Genomic DNA, 21,746 nt, shown 5'->3' with positions numbered 1-21,746 from the left:
AAATTAAATAAAGGAAACATGCTGGTGGCCAAGGATGCACAGCTCTACACATCTTTCGCCCTTCTTTTCGGGGAGAGGGGGCGGGGAGTGTCGTCGGCAGCTTTTGCTCCAGCGACCCTATCCCCAACGAAGCAGGTAGCTCTGGGTCCGAGGAAGCACGGCTGCGCGCGGCCCCTTTAAAGCCGCAGGCGGCGCGTGCCCACAGTCCTTTCAAATGGACCAATAAACGGGCGATGGGCGGTCCGTCGAGAACCAATAAACAACGAGGACACTGCGGGGTGTGCGGCGGCCCAAGCGGTTTCAAACGGCTTAGAGCAGGCCCCTCGGTTCTGACCCGGCGGAGGTGAGTGGCCGGTGGGTCCGACCCACCCACCGAGGCCCTCGGGTCCAGGCGTCGCGCGCGCCGGAGGGCCTTGAACCCCGGGCGGGGGGCCTCCGTAGACGCGCCCCTCCCTCGCCGCACGAACCCGGCGAGTCTGAGGCGGCTAAGCGGGGCGGAGGCCGGGGGACGCGCGGCTGGGAGGGCGGGGGGCGTGGGCGCTCGTGTGCGGCCGAGCCCGGGATCCGGGTGACCCCAGCGCGCCGCGGCGGGGTGCGGGCGGCAGCGTCGGGGAAATGCTGGCGGCGCAGGGCCGCGCCGGGCGGCTGTGGGTGTTCCGGGGCTGGGGCGGGGGCCCTGCGAGCCGGCCCTGCTGCGGTGCACTCGCGTAATTGTCAAATGAATGAATGAGTGAATAAGAACCTAGGAGGGCTGTCGTGCTTGTGACGGGCCCGGTCGTCTCGAAGCGTGACAAGGACTGCGGTACCGGGGCCTGCCCGCGCACCTGTGTCCCTGCCGGCTTGCTGCGGTTTTAATAATTCCGATCATACTGCTCCGCCCTCACGCCTGGCTTTCTTTCTCAAAAGGTGTCAGTAGAGTTCAGGTATCTTTCCAGCTCTGAAGGTTTGGCGGACCTATACAATAGCCACCAGTGTAGGTTAACTTGAGCAGGCCCTGGTACTTTACGGTTCGGTATACCAGATTTTTACTTTTTAGCTCTTACCAACTCTTAGGCTGTTGAGATAGCTACCCTTCAATCGTGGTAACTGCCAGGCAGGATTTAAATGCATCCTGTTTTGTTTCTGGGATAGAAAATGGTGAAAGCGATGTTGCCAGAGTGGCTGCTGTGTGTTAGAAAATATATTCTGTTGATGAATCCTAACAATGAGTTTTTCATTCAGCATCAATAGAGGGTAAAGTGGTTTTTGCAGAACTTGCCCCAAATTTATGCTTGGCTCTAATTCTCACAGGGAACGAAGGCATCAAATCTTGGCCCAGAAATGCTGCCTGTCTTATTTTATGCATAATTATAGTAATTGAAAACTCATTTTTAGAGAGGTGAACTCCTTCTTTCTCCATTTTCATCACCCTGAAAAGTCCTTCTTTGACCTAAAGAGCCGATATATTAAGCTAATAGTCTTTTGAAATTTTTAAGAAGTCTAAAAGATTTGGGCTTTTCTTAAGGGACTGGACAGACTGTAATATTGTTTTTTATAAAATTTAATGATATAGAGGTGAAATCAATTTATTTTACTAGCATAAATTAAACTTAGTTGGTCAACCGTGAAGAAAAAATTTTACACAAGTTTTCTAAGTCTCTTCATTGGAGCACTGGCAAGCGAAGTATTCCATAACAATCAGTATACCTTATATTTTATTTTATTACTTTCAATGTTTTGATCATCAGCTTTGAATTATGAACAATAGTATAGCCTACAACTGACAACTCAATTTTAGCAGCAGAGCTTTTTCTTTTTTCTTTTTTTTATTAAAAAAAGATTTTATTATTTATTTCAGAGAGAAAGAGTGAGTGTGAGCCAAGGGTAGGGACAGCGGGAGAGGGAGAAACAGTCTCCTTGCTGTGCAGCAGGAAGTCTTATGTGGGGCTTGATCCCAAGACCCTGAAATGATGACTGAGCCAAAGGCAGACACTTGACCAACTGAGCCACCCAGGCATCCTGTAGCAGTTTTTCAACTGCAATAAATTCGAGTACCTTAATATTATGAATACTGTTCTAGATTTTGGGGAGGCAATTAGAAATAATAAAAACATCTTCAACAAGGCCTTAAGATATTGTTTAAAATCTTGATGTGGAATGAAACTTTATTTGTTTTGAAGTAAAGCCAGACTTTCTTAAGCTTCTTTGACTTAATGGAGTCTCATTCATTCCTTCAACACATGCTGAGATTGATGCCCACTGTGTGTTAAACACTGTTCCAGATTCTGGGAATACACCAGTGAACCAGAAAAAGACAAAGCTCCTGACCTAAGGGAGTTTGACAGTTTTATCTCTCAAACAATTTGCTGTAGCAAATTGTATTTTCTGTAATCCCTCTGGCCTAGCTCTGGTCCTTGAACAAAATAAATACTCAGATACTTTTATTAGCAGTAGCTAACATTTATTGAAGAGTCACTGGCTGCCACATTTTATCTCTTAATCCTCACAGATTTTTACAGATGAGGAAACTGAGTCTTCAAAAGGATATGCCACTTATTCAAGATCCTTACAACTAATAGAATCTGAATTTGAATCCAAGTTAGTCTGTCTCCAGGGTCTTTGCTTTTAACCTGTGGTTGTACAGGAAGCAATGAGATCTGTTATGGAGAATTCAGGACTTTTTTTCTCGGTAGAATACTCCCCCTCCCTTTTTTCTTAATACTTTTAGCAGAGCCAAGAGAAAATAAGAATGAGAGGCATGGTAGTTTTTAGAGGGAAGATGGGGCGGTTCAAAATACATTATTTAATGGACAGCTGTGACTTTGAGGGAGATTGTGTGGTAGCATAAAATTGAGATCTTGATCTAATTACCATTGATGGATTCCTGGTGATCAATGTTGGAGTGGTTTGAGATCCTTAAATGACTTTTATGTTTCACTTTATCTCATTCCTATCCAGGTGGTTGCCCTGTTTACATGAGATACCTTGGGCATGTTAAACTTGCTCTTTTGGGCCTTTACATTTGCTGTTCTCTTTGTATACCAGCTCTGCTCAGGTCTCAACTCAAATGTCATCTCCTTAAAGAGGCATTTTCTATGCTTCCAATTGGAATAGCTTTCTTGGGCACTTGTGTGCCTCACTTTACTTTTTTATTCATTTCATAGCATCTATCACTATCTGATAGGTCATTTATTGTTTGGTTATGTATTGTCTGATTTCCTCACAGTAAAAGAAAGCAGAGCACAGATTTTTTTTTTTTCTTTCTTCTACCTTTGAGGTTATCTCAATGCTCAAACAATGCTTGGAACAAAAAAGGTAGTCAAAAAATATTTGTTGAACAAAATTGGTCAAAACTGTCATAGTCTTGGGGCGCCTGGGTGGCTCAGTGGATTAAGCTGCTGCCTTCGGCTCAGGTCATGATCCCAGAGTCCTGGGATCGAGTCCCGCGTTGAGAGGGAGCCTGCTTCCCTCTCTCTCTCTCTCTCTCTGCCTGCTTCTCTGTCTACTTGTGATTTCTCTCTGTCAAAAAAAAAAAAAAAAACACAAAAAAACTGTCATAGTCTTTTCTGTGTGATAAAGTGATAAAGACAGTAGGTATATAAAATAAAGCTGGCTGTGTTACTGTGTCTTTGGATGTGAGCCATATCTCAATAGACTAATTTGGGAAGTCTTCAACTAAGAAAACTGGAAAAATGGTACCTTTGTGTCAACTGGGAGGCAAGGTAGATTTGGCTTCCCCACTCCTGCTTTTGTTGTTGTTGTTGTTATTTAGTTTTTAAGATTTTATTTTATTTTTGGGGGGCACCTGGGTGGCTCAGTGGGTTGAGCCTCTGACTTCGGCTCAGGTCATGGTCTCAGGGTCCTAAAATTGGGGCCCACATCGGGCTCTCTGCTCAGCAGGGAGCCTGCTTCCTCTCTCTCTCTGCCTATTTGTGTTCTTTCTCTGTCAAATAAATAATTAAAATCTTTAAAAAAAAAAAAAGATTTTATTTTATTTTTTAAATAGACACCATGCCCAACGTGAGGCTCAAACTCACAACCATGAGATGAATGCTCTACCAACTGAGCTAGCCAGGTATGCGCCCATGCCCCTCACCATCATTATTTATTTATTTATTTATTTGAGAGAAAAAGAGACGGCAAATGTGTAAGCTCACATCAGAGTGGTGGGGGCAGAGAAAGAATCCTGAGCAGGCTCCCTCGGAGTGTGCTGGGGCCTGCCACAGGGCTGGATCTGGTGATCAAGAGCTGCTGAGCAGAAATCCAAGAGCTGGATGCTTAACCAGCTAAGCCACCCAGGTGCCTCTGTTGTTAATATTATTATTACTATTTTTAAAGATTTTATTTATTTATTTGACAGAGACAGAGATCACAAGTAGGCAGAGAAGGGAGGCAGAGGGGGTAGTGGGAAGCAGGGTTCCCCTAAGCAGAAAGCCCGATGCGGGACTGGATCCCAGGACTCTGGGATCATGACCTGAGCCGAAGGCAGAGGCTTTAACCCACTGAGCCACGCAGGTGGCCCTGTTATTATTATTTTTTTAAATTAAAAAACTTTCTATGGAAGTTTTTAGGAGTATTGGTCAAGTATATTTTAGGGTGCCCCACTATTGGAATTTATCATATATTTTTCTCATGATTACACTGGCGTTATGACTTTTAGGGAGGATGATGGCAGAAAGAAGGTACCAATCATTTTCATCATCTCATATTGAGGATGCGTACTATCGACATGATTTATGATTGTTGATACTGACTTTGATCACTTGGCTGAAGTATTGTTTGTCAGGTTGTTCCTTTATAAAGTTAACCCCCCCCCCCCATTCCATACTGTCCTCTTTGGAAAAAAAGTAACTGTGTTGCCTACATTTAAGGAATGAAGAGTTATGCTCCCTATTCTTTGGGGTAGAGTATCTACTTAACTTACTTGGAATTCTCCTGCATGGAAATTTGTCTCTTTACTCGTGTGTTAATTTAGTCAAGTGTCTACTTATATCAGTATGGTATGAAGGATATCTATTTTATGCTTTGAGTTATATTCCAGTATTTATTTTATTGCTCAAGATTGTTCCAGCTTTGTCCATTGGGAGCTCTTTCAGTTGGTTCCTGTGCCCCTTTAACATACTGACATCAGTGTGTGTGTATGTGTGTGTGTGTGTGTGTGTTTAATATAATTATTTTTTAACACTCCTTTACTTTCTGGCACTACAAGATGCTCCAGGCTCATCTCGTGTATTTCTTGTCAGGGTGCTAAAATCAGCTATTTCTCCAAGGATCTCTGCTTCCTTTTATTGGAGAACGGTATCAGAAACCAAGATTTGGATACTAAGTATTCTCATTGCTGCTTTCTTTTCTTTTTTCTTTTTTTAAGATTTTATTTATTTATTTGAGAGAGAGAGAGAGGAGTGGGAGAGACCACATGCTGAGTGAAGGGCAGAGGGAGAAGCAGAATTCCCACTGAGCGGGAAGCGTAGTGCAGGATTTGATCCTGGGACTCCAATCCTGGGACTCTGGGATCCTGACCTGAGCCGAAAGCAGATGCTTAATTTGATCCTGGGACTCCAGGATCCTGACCTGAGCCGAAGGCAGATGCTTAACCAGTTGAGCCACCCAGGCACCCTCACTGCTGCTTTCTTTTAAGCCCTCTCAGCTAACCGAGCGAAGAGTTAGTTTTATACTAATGCTTATGTATAACCTGTCCGTAAATATTTCTGGGTGTAATCATCTGTATAACTATGTTAAGTTAAACATGAGTTCATACTGATAACCTCTAGTTCTAGTCCATTACCACATAGGCTATTCTAGCCTTCTCCCCTTGCTAATCTGTGAATTTACACATCAGCAGTAGAAACCTGGCTCCCACCATCCATTTACTTAATTGTTCAGTTCCAATATGCATGTATAGCAGCATCAGAACGGTAACCCATACTCTCATGGGAAACAACTTTATCCACAGAGTACAGTGCTTAGGTACCTACCATTCCTTGTGCAGTTGTTAATGTCCCTCCTTTTGAGTTTATCTGATTTTTTTGTTTCATTATTAGACAAGAGTTATATGTTTTTGGAAAGAATGCCACAGAATACTGTCATTTTGTATCGGGGACATGTGACTTCAGCATGATATCACTGATGATGTTGATCTTGATCACTTGGTTAAGGTAGTGTTTACCATGTTCATATGTGAGGTTACTATTTTTCCTTTTCTATACTGATTCTTTGGAAGCAAATCACCTAAGTCTAGCCCACCCTCAAAGTGGATGGAGGGCTTAAGTACCACTTAAGAGTATCCACATTTATTATTTGGAATTTTGGAAGGAAGAATTGTCTCTTCTCCCATTAATTTTTTTTATTCAACCATTTACCAATATCAGTGTATCTATTTTGTATATTAGTTATAATTTTGATTCTGGGTTACTTATTTTTTTGCTGAATTGTTCCAGCTTTGACCATTGGGAGATCTTTCATGTTGGCTCCTGTGTCCCTTTGACATGTCTCCATCCTTTTTTTTTTTTCTTTTTTAGCATTTCTTTGCTTTCTAGTACCATAAGGTGCCCCAGACACATCTTATATTTTCCCTGGCCCAACCCTAGAATCAGCCATTTCTCCAAGGAGCCGTGGTTCCTCCTACTGGACAATGATTTATAGAAACCAAGATTTGGGGGCTCATTGCTGGGAGTGTCATTATTTCTAGGCCCTCAGTGGACAGAGCTAAGTTAATTTATGTATGTATGCTAAACCATGTATATACATATACATATAATTGTTTCTGTATCTTTCTGTCTGTACTTTTTTTTTTATTATTTTTTTTTCTGTCTGTATATGAAACTAAATGTGAACACATACAGTTCTCTCCAGCTTTCAGAGGAAGCTTAGGTCCCAAACAGATATCTTCTTTGTAACTTGCTTTTTACTGAGATCTTTTTCCCCCAATTAACACTTTTTAAGTGCCACAGAAAGCATTGTTTTCCATGACCTGGTAATAGCAGTAGTTTGACCTGGAATGTGATCTTTGTTTAGATGCATTCAAAGCATAAATTCTTTTTTTTTTTTTTTTTAATTTTTTTTTTTTAAGATTTTATTTATTTATTCGACAGAGAGAGATCACAAGTAGGCAGAGAGGAAGGCAGAGAGAGAGGAGGAAGCAGGCTCCCTGCTGAGCAGAGAGCCCGATGCGGGACTCGATCCCAGGACCCTGAGATCATGACCGGAGCCGAAGGCAGCGGCTTAACCCACTGAGCCACCCAGGCGCCCTCAAAGCATAAATTCTGACTCAGCTGGAATAGTTCATATATTTTTGGCATAGATAGGGTATCAGATAAGCCACGGTGACCTCATGTCTCTTGACCTTCTCTCTTCAAACATGATTTTTGCTTCTTTGATCTCTTAATTATATTTTTTAGAGATTTGTTATTAATTAAAGTGCCTTTTAGATCCTGGAAAGATGAGAAAAAAAAATTGTGTAGTTTCAAGAATTTCTTGAAATGAAATTCATTTGTTTAATGTGGATGCTTTTGTTTAATGTGTTGTTTTTGTCTTTTCATTCTTAAATCATAAGACTTAAAGTAGCATTTTATGTACCAGGAAATAAACCAAAAAAGGTTTTTCAGCAGCCTAAGTAGGTATCACAGATTTTATTGGCTTCCCTCAAGTAGATCTTTTCTCTTTTAGACAGTTTCAGCTTGCTTGGTTCTTTAAATCAAGAGCTAAAACTTAAAAAAGCAGCACTGTTACAAGCTAACTAAAAATGTTAGCTTGATCAAAAGGAAGGAAGAAAAGCTACAACATGTAAAACATTAAAATTCAAAAAAGCCATATTGGAAGCATTTAGATTTGGTGCAAGAGTCCTTCATACCTCTGTGGTCATAGTAGATTATCCTGAAAAGTTTAAATGATTATTAGTATACTTTGTTTAAGAAGACTGGGAGGGTTAGATATTTTCTTAGATTTATATGGGGGAAAAAATTGCATAAAATTGTTGTTCCAAGGATCAACCTCTCCTGTTTGGCCACTTTGGCTGTCTAGAACATCTTATTCCCTAATCAGTTTTTTTTTTTTTAATTCACAGTGATTTTTAAAAAATAATCATTTTATATCTTTACCCACTTGTAGTATAAAGTCTCTCATTTGTAGATTTTAAGAATTTTTTTTAGTACTATTATTCCACATTTTTCTTTTGGTCTTTTTTCTTTTAAATGTACATTTAAAAAAAAGCCTCATGTGGGGCGCCTGGGTGGCGCAGTCAGTTAAGCACCCAATTCTTGGTTTTGGCTCACAATGTAGTCTCAGGGTCCTGAGATTGAGCCCAACACTGGGCTCTGTACTCAGCGGGGAGTCTGCTTGGGATTCTCTCTCCCTCTTCCCCTGCCCCTCCCCTCCCACTGGTGCCCCCCCCCCCAATAAATAAATGATTATTATTTTTTTCATTTTCTTTTCTTTCTTTCTAGTGTTCCAGAATTCATTGTTTATGCACCACACCCAGTGCTCCATGCAATACCTGCCCTCCTTAATACCCACCACCAGGCTTGCCCAACCCTCCACCCCCCTCCCCTCCAAAACCCTCAGTTTGTTTCTCAGAGTCCACAGTCTCTCATGGTTTGTCTCCGTCTCCAATTTCTCCCAACTCATTTGTTTTCTCCATCTCCCAATGTCCTCCATGTTATTCCTGAGATTGAGCCCCACACTTTGCTCTGTGCTCAGAGGGAGGTCTGCTTGGGATTCTCCCTCTTCCTCTGCTCCTCCCCCTCCCACTCATGTCCCCACTCTCTCTCTCAAAAATAAATAAATTATTCTTTAAAAAAAAAATTTCATGAGGGGTGCCTGATTGGCTCAGTTGGTAGAGCCTATGCTCTAGATCATGGGATTGTGAGTTTGAGCCCCATGTTGGGTATGGAGATTACTTAAAAATAAAATCTTTAAACAAACAAACAAAACCTCATGAAAGCCTCCTGGTCTAGAACTAGTATGAGTGCTTCATTTGGGAGTAAAGACCAAATATCATAACAGAAATCTCCACGCAGTAAATAAAGCCACTTTTTACGCTTCTGAGGACTACTTGCTTGTTTTGAGCAATGTTTAGTATGGGAGACTCCTCGAGACAAAATATAAACAGTCCCTTTGAGTTTTACAAAATGGCATTTACTTTTTTTTTTTTTTTTTTTTTTTAAGATTTTATTTATTTATTTGCCAGAGACAGAGGGAGAGAGAGCGAGTGAGCACAGGCAGACAAAGAGGCAGGCAGAGGCAGAGGGAGAAGCAGGCTCCCCGCCGAGCAAGGAGCCCGATGTGGGACTCGATCCCAGGACCCTGGGATCATGACCTGAGCCGAAGGCAGCTGCTCAACCAACTGAGCCACCCAGGCGTCCCTACTTTTTAATTAATAGTAAATCTGCTTTCTATAGGATACAAAGGAATAGATTATCTGTACTTCCAAAGAGGCAGTTGGTTTTAAACCAGAGGAGACCTTTCTTGGTCCTAAGAGCTCTGTGCTAACTTAGGCCTTCCTTGGACTAGAAGACGGGTTAAAGTTGGAACTGAATCTAAAAACCCTGAATGACTGGAATGGTGCTTATACAACATAATAATGGCAGGTACCATTCTTGAGCATTTGGCAGTTGCCAGGTAATCTGTAGTACTCCTTTCTTGCATAAAGTCACTGAGTTTGTATAATGTGGCCCTTTTCAGCCCGTTTGGCCCCTTGAGTTATGATCCTGTTCTTTAATTTGCTTAGCTTTGGGGGGCTTTGACACACAAGCCTGTAACATTCTCTATTTTCCTCACTCATTATGCCTTTGCCTGGCTAATCCCTATTAATTTCCTTTAGTTCTCAGCCTTAATTACGGGCATACCTTAGAGATAATGCAGGTTCAGTTCCAGACCACTGAATAAAGCGAATATCACAATAAAGTGAGTCAAATAATTTTTTTTTGTTTCCTAGTGTATGTAAAAATTATGTTTACAGGACACTGTACTCTGTTAAATGTGCAGTAATGTTATGTCTAAAAAAACAGTGTGCATACCTTAATTAAAGAATATCGTTGGGGGACACCTGTGTGGCTTAGTTGAGCATCTGCCTTCAGCTCAGGTCATGATCTCAGAGTCCTAGGATGGAGCCCTGTGTTGGGTTCTCTGCTCAGAGGGGAGACACGTCTCCTTTTCCCTCTGCCACTCCTCCTGATTGTGCTCTGTCTCTGTCAAACAAATAAATAAAAATCTATATATATATATACATTTCAGTGTATGTAATCCTTCTGGTGATAGAAGGTCTTGCCTTGGTGTTGATGGCTGCTAGCTGGTCAGGCTGATGGTTGCTGAAGGTGGAAGTAGCTGTAGCAGTTTGTTAATATAAGACACCAGTGAAGTTTGCGGCATTGTTGGACTCTTCCTTTCACAATTTCTCTGTAATATGTGATACAGTTTGATAGCATTTACCCACGGTAGAACTTCTTTCAAAATTGGAGTCAGCCTCTCAAACGCTGATGCTCTTTTTTTTTTTTTTTTTTAAAGATTTATTTATTTATTTATTTGTGAGAGAGAACTCAAACAGAGGGAGTGGCAGGCAGAGGGAGAAGCAGGCTGCACGCTGAGCAAGGAGCCTGATACATAACTCTGTCCCAGGACCCTGGGATCGTGACCTGAGCTGAAGGCAGATGCTTAAAGACTGAGCCACCCAGGTGCCCCCCCCAGTGCTGCTGCTTTAGCTACATGATATTTCAAATCCTGTGTTGTCATTTCAGTAGTCTTCACAGCATCTTCACCAAGAGTAGATTCTTTTTTTTTTTTTTTTTTAAGATTTTATTTATTTATTTGACAGAGATCACAAGCAGGCAGAGAGGCAGGCAGAGAGAGAGGAGGAAACAAGCTCCCCGCTGAGCAGAGAGCCCAATGAGGGGCTCGATCCCAGGACCCCGGGATCATGACCTGAGCTGAAGGCAGAGGCTTTAACCCACTGAGCCACCCAGGTGCCCCCCAAGAGTAGATTCTATCTCAAGAAACCACTTTCTTTGCTCATCCATAAGAAATAACTCCTCATCCATTAAAATTTTATCATGAGATTACATCATTTCAGTCACATCTTCAGGCTCCACTTCAGATTCTAGTTCTCTTGCTGTTTCTACTACATCTGCAGTTACTTCCTCCACTGAAGTCTAGACCCTTCAAAGTACTCCACAAGACAAGAGCTGAAATCACCTTCTTCCAAACTCCTGTTAGTGTTGATATTTTGCTCTCTTCCCATGAATCATGAATATTCTTAATGGCATTTAGAGTGGTGAATCCTTTCCAGATCGTTTTCAGTTTACTTTGACCATGTCCATCAGAGGAGTCTATGGCAGTTACAGTCTTATGGAATGTAGTTTATAAAGTAATATTTTAAAAGTCAGAGTTACTCCTTGGTCTGTGGGCTGCAGAATGGATATTGTGTTCACAGGCATGAAAACAACATTAATCTTGTACATTTCCATCAGAGCTCTTGGGTGGCTAGGTGCATGGTCAGTGAGCAGTAATATTTTGAAGATTTTATTTCTTTATCTGACAGAGAGAGAGAGCATAAGTAAGCAGAGGGAGAGAATCAGGGCCCCTGCTGAGCAGAGAGCCTGATGTGGGGCTCAATCCCAGGACCCTGGGATCATGACCAGAGCCAAGGGCAGATGCTTAACTGACTCATTTTGAAATGAATCTTTTTTTCTTCCCCCTGAGTAGTAGGTCTCAACGGTGGGCTTAAACTATTCATTAAATGGTTAGAAACAGAAGTGCTATCATCCAGGCTTTGCTGTTCGGTTTGTAAAGCACAGGCAGAGTAGATTTCGCACAATTCTCAGTAGCCCTAGTAGTTTCAGAATGGTAAATATACATTGACTTTAAGTTAAAGTCACCCACTACATTAGCCCCTAACGGTAGAGTCAGCCTGTCCTTTGAAGCCAGGCATTGAGTTCTCCTCTCTAACTATGAAAGCCATAGAAGGAAGGCTTCATTCTCATTGGAAATCGATTGTTTAGTGAGGCCCCCTTCATTGGAACCTTAGCTAGATCTTGTGGATAACTTGCTGCAGTTTTCTTTATCAGCACTTGCTGCTTCGCTCTGCACTTTGATGTTAAGGAAGATTACTCTCCTTAAGCCTCATGAACCAGCCTCCTACCTTCAGACTTTGCTGCAGCTTTCCCTCTCTCCTTCATAGAATTAATTGAAGAGACTCAGGGCCTGGCTCTCAATTAGGCTTTGGCTTAAGAGAATTGCAGCTGGTTTGATCTTCTCTCCAGACAACTAAAACTTTCTCTGTATCAGCAGTAAGGCTCTTCCCTTTCTTACCATTGCTGCATTCACTAGAGTAGCATTTTTAATTTTTTCCAAGAATTTTTCCGTTGCACTCACAACTTGGCTAACTGGTGTAAGAGATCTAGCTTTTGGCTTATCTTGGCTTTGGACACTAAGCTTAATCATTTCTAGCTTTTGATTTAAAATAAGAAACATGGGACACCTGGCTGGCTCAGTCAGTAGAGCATGCAGCTCTTGATCTCAGGGTTGTGAGTTTGAGCCCCACACTGGGCATAGAGCCTACTTAAGAAATAAATAAGTAAAATATTAAAGTGAGAAACATGCAAGTCTTTATTTCACTTAAACATTTAGAGGTCATTGTAGGGTTGTTAATTGGTCTAACTTAAGTATTGTTGAGTCTCAGAATAGGGAGGCATGAGGAGAGAGAGAGAATAGGGAGGCTTGAAAGGGCAGTTGGTGGGGCAGTCAGAACCCAACAACCTTTATCGATTAAGTTTGCTGTCTAGAATTGGTTTTGGTTCATGGTGCTCCAAAACAATTACAAAAGTGCATCAAAAATCACCAACCAAAAAAAGAAAAAAGATTAGTGATCACGGGTCACCATAACAAATACAATAATAATGAAAAAAAACTGAAGCACTGTAGAATGTCCAAAATGTGACACGGACAAAGTGAGTAAATGCTATTGGGGAATTGGTGCGCATAGACTTGCTTGGTCCAGGGTTGCTACAAATCTTCAATTTGTAAAAACCACATTTTCTGGAATAAAGTGAGGTATACCTGTATCAGTTTCTCGGGGAGACCTTCCCTGGCCCCTGAGTCTAGATTAGGTGCCTCTATTACACACAGACAGTAGCTGGCCCCTGGGCTACTATACCGTACAACCCATACTCAGCATGTAGCTGGGTGCCTAACTGAGTAACCTCACATGATTTGACAAGCCAGTGTACTTGTGGGGAAGGGGGGTAATGTGGATATTGGGATTCTTAACATGTATAAGGCAAAATATCATTTAATTTATACATTTAATTGAATTACTTTAGGCAAGTTGCTTAATCTCTGTGCCTCCGTTTCCTTGTCTGTAAAATGGAGATGATAATATCACCAAGTTCAGAGTTATAAGAACGTAAATGAGTCCGTACATGTGAAGTGCCTAAAATAGTGCCTGGCACACTGGGACTGCTCCAGCAGTGTGTATTAAATAGGGAACCACATGAAGATTGTACTTTTAGGACAGATGATGAAACCAAGGCTCAGCTAGTATGTGACAAAGCAAGTTTTTGAGCTCAGATCTATCTCCAGAGCCCAACACGACTGGTGTAGATTGTATTTAATCTTTTTTTTTTTTTTTTTTTAAAGATTTTATTTATCTACTTGACAGACAGAGATCACAAGTAGGCAGAGAGGCAGGCAGAGAGAGAGGGGGAAGCAGGCTCCCTGCTGAGCAGAGAGGCCGACTCTGGGATCATGACCCAAGCTGAAGGCAGAGGTCCAACCCACTGAGCCACCCAGGCACCCCGATTGTATTTAATCTTGATTGGAGCTCTCTACAATCAGACTTATTGCAAACGACTGTTCTACTGCCATGGCTTTGCCAAAATCAAAGACTCTGAAATTAAAATTACCCTCTTTCAATGAATTTTATAATAAAAAATGGGTAACAAGAAAACAGTGACAAAACTCTTTAAAATTTCAGAATCTATTGTTGAGTGATTTCTCACTTTGAAAAATGGCTTACTTCAGAATTCCATTAAATATATCATATTTTTCTGACATACTTGAAATACACATTCAACATACAAAATTTTATTTATAAATAACTCAAGGAACACATTTATTATATATTTTAGACTTCTATGGTTTGATGAAATGGTGCTATCTTAGGAATTATGTTAGAGTTCGAAGCACTCTGCTAGATGCTGGAGTAATAAATAAGATTCAGTTCCTTCTTTCAGAGGCGATATGGTGGCCAAAAAATGTTCAGAGGGAGAAGTGAGGCTTAGCTTATGGGATGAGTATAAAAAGAACCAGCTTCAGGACTCCAAGCTGGAATTTTAAAGCTTTAGAGCTTTCAAAAGCATTGAAGCTTGTTTTGTTTTTTGTTTTAAAAAGGAATGGCTGAGAAGGCTCCTGGGGACTAAGTTGTTTAAGTGTCGAATTCCTGGGTTTGGCTTAGGTCATGATCTTGGGGTTGTAGGGTCAAGCCCCACACTCAGCATGAAGTCAGCTGTCCTTCTCCCTACCCACTGCTCTGACCCCCACCCTCGCTCGCTTTCTCTTAAATAAATAAATAAATCTTAAAAGGGAAAAAAAAGAATGACTAGGTAGTAAAGTGAAAAAGTCAAAGTTCTTTAGCCAGCTCCTTAGACATACTACTTAGAAATATTTTCTGTGGATCCTTCCAGGAAATTTTATGTTATTTCAAATGTTTACAAAGTTATATTCATTTTCTATGGCTTCTGTAATAAATTACCACAAATTTGGTGGCTTTAAACAACAGAAATTTGCTCTCTTCTGGAAGCCAGAAGTCTGACACAATTTAGGTCAGTCTAATGGGGGCTAAAACCAAGGTAGGGCCATGGTTCTCTAGAGGGTCACAGGGAGAATTCCTTCCTTGCCTCTTCTGGTGGCTGTTGGCATTCCTTAGTTTGTATCACATCGCTTCAGCCTCTTCTGATTTTGCTCTTTTCTGTCTTTATGTGGCCTTCTCTGTGTGTATTAAATTTCCCTCTTCCCCTGTTAGAAGGATACATGTGATTGTGTTTAGGGCCCATTCAGATAACCCAGGATAATCTCCCCATCTCAAGATCCTTAATTTATTTTTTTTAAATATTTTATTTATTTATTTGATAGAGAGATCACAAGTAGGCAGAGAGGCAGGCAGAGAGAGAGGGAAGAAGCAGGCTCCCTGCCAAGCAGAGGGCCCGATGCGGGGCTCGATCCCAGGACCCTGAGATCATGACCTGAGCCGAAGGCAGAGGCTTTAACCCACTGAGCCACCCAGGCGCCCCAAGATCCTTAATTTAATCACATCTACAAAAACGCTTTTTCCAAATAAAGTGACATTTATAGGCTCTAGAGATTAAAATCTAGTCCCTTTGGCACGCCTGGGTGGTTCAGTGGGTTAAGCCTCTGCCTTCGGCTCAGGTCATGATCCCAGGGTCTTGGGATGGAGTCCCGCATCAGGCTCCTTGCTCTGCAGGGAGTCTGCTTCTGTCTCTGCTTCTGCCTGCTTCTGCCCTCACTCTCTCTCTGTGAAAAATATATAAATAAATAAAATCTTTAAAAAAATAAAATAAGGGACGCCTGGGTGGCTCAGTTGGTTAAGCAGCTGCCTTCGGCTCAGGTCATGATCCCAGCGTCCTGGGATCGAGTCCCACATCGGGCTCCTTGCTCTGCAGGGAGCCTGCTTCTCCCTCTGACTCTGCCTGCCCTTCTGTCTGCCTGTGCTCGCTCTCACTCTCTCTCTCTCTTACAAATAAATAAATAAAATCTTATTTAAAAAAAAAAAAAAAAATAAAATAAAATAAAATAAAATCTAGTCCCTTTGGGGGTAGATATCAGCTGAGTACCAGTGTGTACATCCCCCTATATGGTTTTACTAAGCATAAAAATTAGGCTTCGTATACTGTCTTCTGATTTTCTTTTTAAAACTTAGTATTTCTTCCAGTAATATTTAAATATTTACTTTAGTCTTCATCTTTTTTTAAATAGCTACAGAGCACTTAGTTGAATGGAACAATGTCTCACTTTTTTAAAGTTGTAAAAATATACAACACACAAAACTTACCATTTTTAATTAAGTACATTTTATTTTATTTTATTAATTTTATTTATTTATTTGAGAGATATTGAGAGAGAGCATGAGAGGGGAGAAGGTCAGAGGGAGAAGCAGACTCTCCATGGAGCTGGGAACCCAATGTGGAACTTGATCCCCAGACTCCAGGATCATGACCTGAGCTGAAGGCAGTCACCTAACCAACTGAGCCACTCAGGCACCCCCTGATTAAGTACCTTTAAAATTAAGTACGTTCACGTTGTTGTGAAACAGATCTCCAGACCTTTTTTCATCTTGCAGGTCTGAGTCTGTACATTCTCTTTCCCCCTTCCCCAGCCCCTGATAACCATCCTTCTACTTTGTTTCTATGAATTTTACTAGTTTAGATACCTCATATAAGTGGAATCATACAGTATTTGTCTTTCTGTGACTGGTTTATTTCACTTAGTGTAATGCTTTCAAAGTTCATCCATACTGTAGCATATAACATGATGTCCCTTTATTTTTCTTAAGGTTTTTAATTTTATTTTATTTTTAAAATTTATTATTTGACAGAGAGAGATCACAAATAGGCAGAGAGTCAGGCATCGGGGTTGCGGGGGGAGCAGACTCCCTGCTGAACAGAAAGCCCAATGTGGGGCTGGATCCCAGGACCTGGAGACCATGACTGGAGCCCAAGATAGAGGCTTAACCCACTCAGCCACCCAGGCACCCTGATTTCCTTCCTTTTTAAGGCTTGCATTCCATTGTATGTATATACTACATTTTGTTTATCCATTCTTCAGTAGACATTTGTGTTGCTTCTACTTCTTGAGTATTGTGAACAGTGCTGCTTTAAAGATTTTATTTATTTATTTATTTATTTATTTGACAGACAGAAATCACAAATAGGTAGAGAGGCAGGCAGAGAGAGAGGGGGAAGTAGGCTCCCCGCCGAGCAGAGAGCCCCATTCGGGGCTCCATTCCAGGACCCTGGGATCATGACCTGAGCCGAAGGCAGAGGCTTTAACCCACTGAGCCACCCAGGCGCCCCAACAGTGCTGCTTTAACATGGGTATATAAATCTTTTGAGGCCCAACTTTTAATATTTTTGGATATGTATATATCTATGTACATATGTATACATAAAATCAGAAGTAGGATTGTTGGATCACATAGTTATGTGGTATTCTATTTTGAATTTTTTAAAAGATTTTATTTATTTATTTGACAGGCAAGAGAGCACAAGCATGGGGAGCAGCAGAGGGAGTAGGAGAAGCAGGCTCCCCACTGAGCAGGGAGCCTGATGCAGGGCTCCATACCAGGACCCTGGGATCATGATCTGAGCCAAAGGCAGACATTTAACCAACTGAGCCACCCCAGCACTCTATTGTTAATTTTTTGGCCAACTGTATCATTTTCCGTAGCAGTTGAACCATTTTACATTCCTGCCAATGGTGTCCAAGGGTTCCTATTTCTCTACATTCTTTCTAATATTTATTTTAGTTTTTTAATATAGTAATCATTTTAATGGGTATGAGTTGATAATCTCATTGTAGCTTTGATTTGTATTTTTCTTTCTTTCTTCTTTCTTTTTTTTTTTTTTAAGAGAGAGCACACAGGCTTACAAGGGTAGGGGGCTCACGCAGAGGGAGAGGAAGAGAGAATCTTAAATAGGTTCCACACTGGGTGTGAGGCTTGATCTCGTGATCGTAAGATTATGACCTGAGCAGAAATCAAGAGTTGGTTGCTTACCAGACTGAGCCACCCAGGCACCCCCCCTTTTTTTTCTATTATTTATTTATTTGGAGAGAGCGCATGTGGAAGTGGAGGAAGGGGGAGGGGCAAAAGGAGAGGGAGAGAGAAATCCCAAGCAGTCTCCATGCCCAATGTGGATCTGCAAGTGGGGTTTGAGCTTACAACCCTGAGATCATGACCTGAGGCAAAATCAAGAGTCGGATGCTTACCTGACCAAGCCAGTCAGGCACCCCTCGATTTGTAGTTTTCTGATGATTAGTGATGTTGAGCATCTTCATATGCTGTTGGCCATTTGTATATCAGACTTGGAGAACTGTCTAGTTAAGTCTTTTGCCCATTTTTTTAGGTGGGTTATTTGGGTTGTTGTACAAGTTTTTTTTTAATCTTCTGGATAGTAACCCCTCATCAGATACATGATTTGCAGGTATTTTCTTCCATTCTGTAGGTTGCCTTTTCTTTTCTTTTTTTTTTTTTAAAGTGGGCGCTGTACTGGGCATGGAACCTAGTGCTGGGATTGAACTCATGACCTTGAGATCAAGAGTCAGTTGCTCAACTGACCGAGCCACCCAGGTGTCCTGGCTAAAACTTTCAATACTATATTGAATAGGAATGGCTAGAACAGCCATCCTTACCATGTTCCTGATTTTAGAGGAAAAGCTTGTCATTCACCATTGAGTATGATGTTAGCTATGGGCTTCTCATAATGGCCTTTAGAATGTTGAGATAGTTTTCTTACATTCCTACTTGGGGTGTTTTGATCATTGAAGTTATTAAATCTTGGCATATATGCTTTTTATTGTGTCAATTGAGATGATCATGTGGTTTTGTTCTTTGTTCTTATGATGAGTTATGATGTACTGTATTGGTTAATTTTGGTATGTTGAACCGTTCTTGCATTCCAGGAATAAATTCCACTTGGGCATGGTGTATAATCTTTGTAATGTGCTGTTGGATTCAGTTTGCTAGTATTTTGAGGATTTTTCATCAGTATTTATCAGTGATCTTGGTGTGTAGTTTTCTTACAGTGGCTTTGGCTTTCATATCAGGGTAATTCTGGCCTTTTAGAATGAATTGGAACTGTTCTCGTCAATTTTTTGGAAGAGTTTCAGGAGAATTGGTGTTAATTCTTCTTCTTCTTTTTTTTTTTTTTTTTTTTTTAAAGATTTATTTATTTATTTGACAGAGAGAAATCACAAGTAGACAGAGAGGCAGGCAGAGAGAGAGAGAGAGGGAAGCAGGTTCCCCGCTGAGCAGAGAGCCCGATGCGGGACTCGATCCCAGGACCCTGAGATCATGACCTGAGCCGAAGGCAGTGGCTTAACCCACTGAGCCACCCAGGCGCCCCGGTGTTAATTCTTCTTTAAGTGAATTCTCCAGTGAAGCTGTCTCTCCTGGACTTTTTTTTTTTTTTTTAAGATTTTTATTTATATATTTGACAGACAAAGATCACAAGTAGGCAGAGAGGCAGGCAGAGAGAGAGGAGGAAGCAGGCTCTCTGCTCTGCGCGATGTGTGGGGCTCGATCCCAGGGTCCTGGGATCATGACCTGAGCCAAAGGCAGAGGCTTTCACCCACTGAGCCACCCAGGCGCCCCTCTCCTGGACTTTTAATGTATCCTTTTAAATCCCTTCTAACTGATAGTTGATCGTAGAATGTTCAGCTAGATGTGGTCCCCTGAGTAGAGGCCCTGGGAATGCCTACTCTGAATGTGATAGTGACTTCTTGGTGCCACAAATTGTGCTTAGATGTGACTAGATGACTCAGAAACTCTCCTTCACTGTACTGCACTCGTGGAGAAGGAAATACAGTTCATATTTCTGACTTCTTGAATCAGTGTTTTTACCCTTACCACATTACTTTCTTTGCCAGGCATAAGAGACTTATTATTGTGCTTTTTGAGTGGTTTGTGTGAATTTCTTCTTTTTGGCCTGGGAAGAAAATCTGTTCTACTAGGGTGAGAGTACCTGGAAAAGCTCTTTCCTCTCTTAAAAAACCCTACCCTCCTCCTCTTAAAAACTAAAAAGGGAGTGCCTGGAAAGGAAAATGATGGTAGAACCAACATGCCTGCAATCTGGGTTCAGATTATCACTACAGCTGATACCATTCCTTTGTAGTAATTTAACCAAGGGCTAAAGAGAATGAGGTTATGAGATTTTCCCACTGAAGTAGAAGCATTTTCCAAGCATTTAACATTAGCTGCAGATACTGTAGTACTGGAGAACTTGGAATGGCAAGCCTGCCATTTATCATGTATAAATAGTGGTTGTGGAACAGTGTCTCATAAATTTCGGAGGTGGGAGAGCTGTTGATACAAACTCTTTGTTTTATGCATAACAACAGTAAAGCCACCAAAGATTCAATGACTTCCCTAAGGTTTCACAACTAGTTAATGATAGAACAGGGATTTGGAGATGTAAATTTTCTTCTTTCCAGCCCAGTGCTCCTCTCAGATTGGAGGGGGAAAAAAGTGCCTCCCAACACTTCTGGCTGAACACTGTAGTGTGTAACTTTTTAAATTACAAAATCCTACTACAAGAGGCGTAGCTTTTTTTTTCTTTAGTCTTTAAGCTCATGGAATACTTAATATATTTTAAATATAATAAATTATTTATGTTATAAGTTTAATGTCCTCCTTGTACTTTTCTTTTTTTCATTTTTATTTTTTAGAGGTGGAGGGGGGCAAAGAGAAAGGGAGAAAGAGAATCTTTTTTTTTTTTTTTAAAGATTTTATTTATTTATTTGACAGAGAGAGATCACAAGTAGGCAGAGAGGCAGGCAGAGAGAGAGAGGAGGAAGCAGACTCCCTGCCAAGCAGAGAGCCCGATGCGGGACTCGAACCCAGGACCTGAGATCATGCCTTGAGCCGAAGGCAGTGGCCCAACCCACTGAGCCACCCAGGCGCCCAAGGAGAAAGAGAATCTTAAACAGGTGCCACACCCAGCACAGAGCCCAACACAGGGCTCAATCTTTTTTTTTTTAAGATTTTATTTATTTATTTGACAGAGATCACAAGCAGTCAGAGAGAGAGAGAGAGAGAGAGAGAGAGAGAGAGAGAGAGAGGAGGAAGCAGGCTTTCTGCTGAGCAGAGAGCCCGATGCGGGGCTCAATCCCAGGACCCTGAGATCATGACCTGAGCCAAAGGCAGAGGCTTAACCCACTGAGCCAGCCAGGTGCTCCAAAGGGCTCAATCTTACAACCTTGAGATCATGAACTTGGAAACCAAGAGTCAGCTACTTAATTGACTGAGCACCCGGGTGCCTCTTGAACTTTTGTTTTAAATTTAACCACAAACATATATACTCCTAAGCAATATATTGTTTGGATTTATGTAATCATATTGTATATTCTTTAGTATTAGCTATTTTTCTCTCAGCATGATTTGTGAAATTCATCTATGTTTTTGCTAACAGATGCCTTCATTTGTTTTCACTTCTCTATAGTATTTTTCTGTGAATATACCACAGCTTGTTTATCCATTCTCCTGTCAATGGGTATTTTAATTGAAATATAATTCACATACCATAAAATTTATTCTTTAAACAGATACATACAATTCAGTGGCTTTTTAGTATATTCACATATTGTGCAACCATCGCCACTGTCTAATTCCAGAACATTTTTATCACTCCCAAAAGAGACTTCATACCCATTAGCAGTCATTCCTTATTCCCCCTTTCTCTTTCTGTATAACCCATCCCCTGGCAACCACTATTCTACTTTCTGTCCCTGTGGATTTGCCTGACCTGGGCATTTCATATGGTCAGAATCATCCAACATATGGCCTTTTGTGCCTGGCTTCTTTAACTCAGCATGATGTATTCAGGGTTAACCCATATTGTAGTATATATAGCTGTTTCGATCCTTTTTTTATGGCTGAGTGTTATTCCATTGTATGGCTAGATCACATTTTGTTTACCCTTTCATCAACTGATGGATTTTTGGGTTGTTTCTCCTTTGGGGCTGTTAATGACTAATGTTGCTATTAA

At 41.2% G+C, this 21,746-nt stretch overlaps 1 protein-coding gene across 2 annotated transcripts in view; it reads left to right on the top strand.

The window, feature by feature from the left end:
• The first annotated feature begins 241 nt into the window (after positions 1-241).
• The window catches only part of CKAP5 (cytoskeleton associated protein 5), a 108,062-nt gene continuing 86,557 nt past the window's right edge, over positions 242-21,746 (top strand). For both annotated transcript variants that reach the window (XM_059141236.1, XM_059141226.1), the window contains exon 1: positions 242-343. The gene's annotated coding sequence lies outside the window, so the exon portion shown is untranslated. The remainder of the gene's footprint in view (positions 344-21,746) is intronic.

The sequence above is a fragment of the Mustela lutreola genome, chromosome 1 (genome assembly GCF_030435805.1).
Source record: "Mustela lutreola isolate mMusLut2 chromosome 1, mMusLut2.pri, whole genome shotgun sequence".
In the NCBI taxonomy this organism is placed as follows: domain Eukaryota; kingdom Metazoa; phylum Chordata; class Mammalia; order Carnivora; family Mustelidae; genus Mustela; species Mustela lutreola.
Note: the sequence above shows the minus strand (reverse complement) of the source record. Positions and strands in the feature narration are given on the sequence as shown.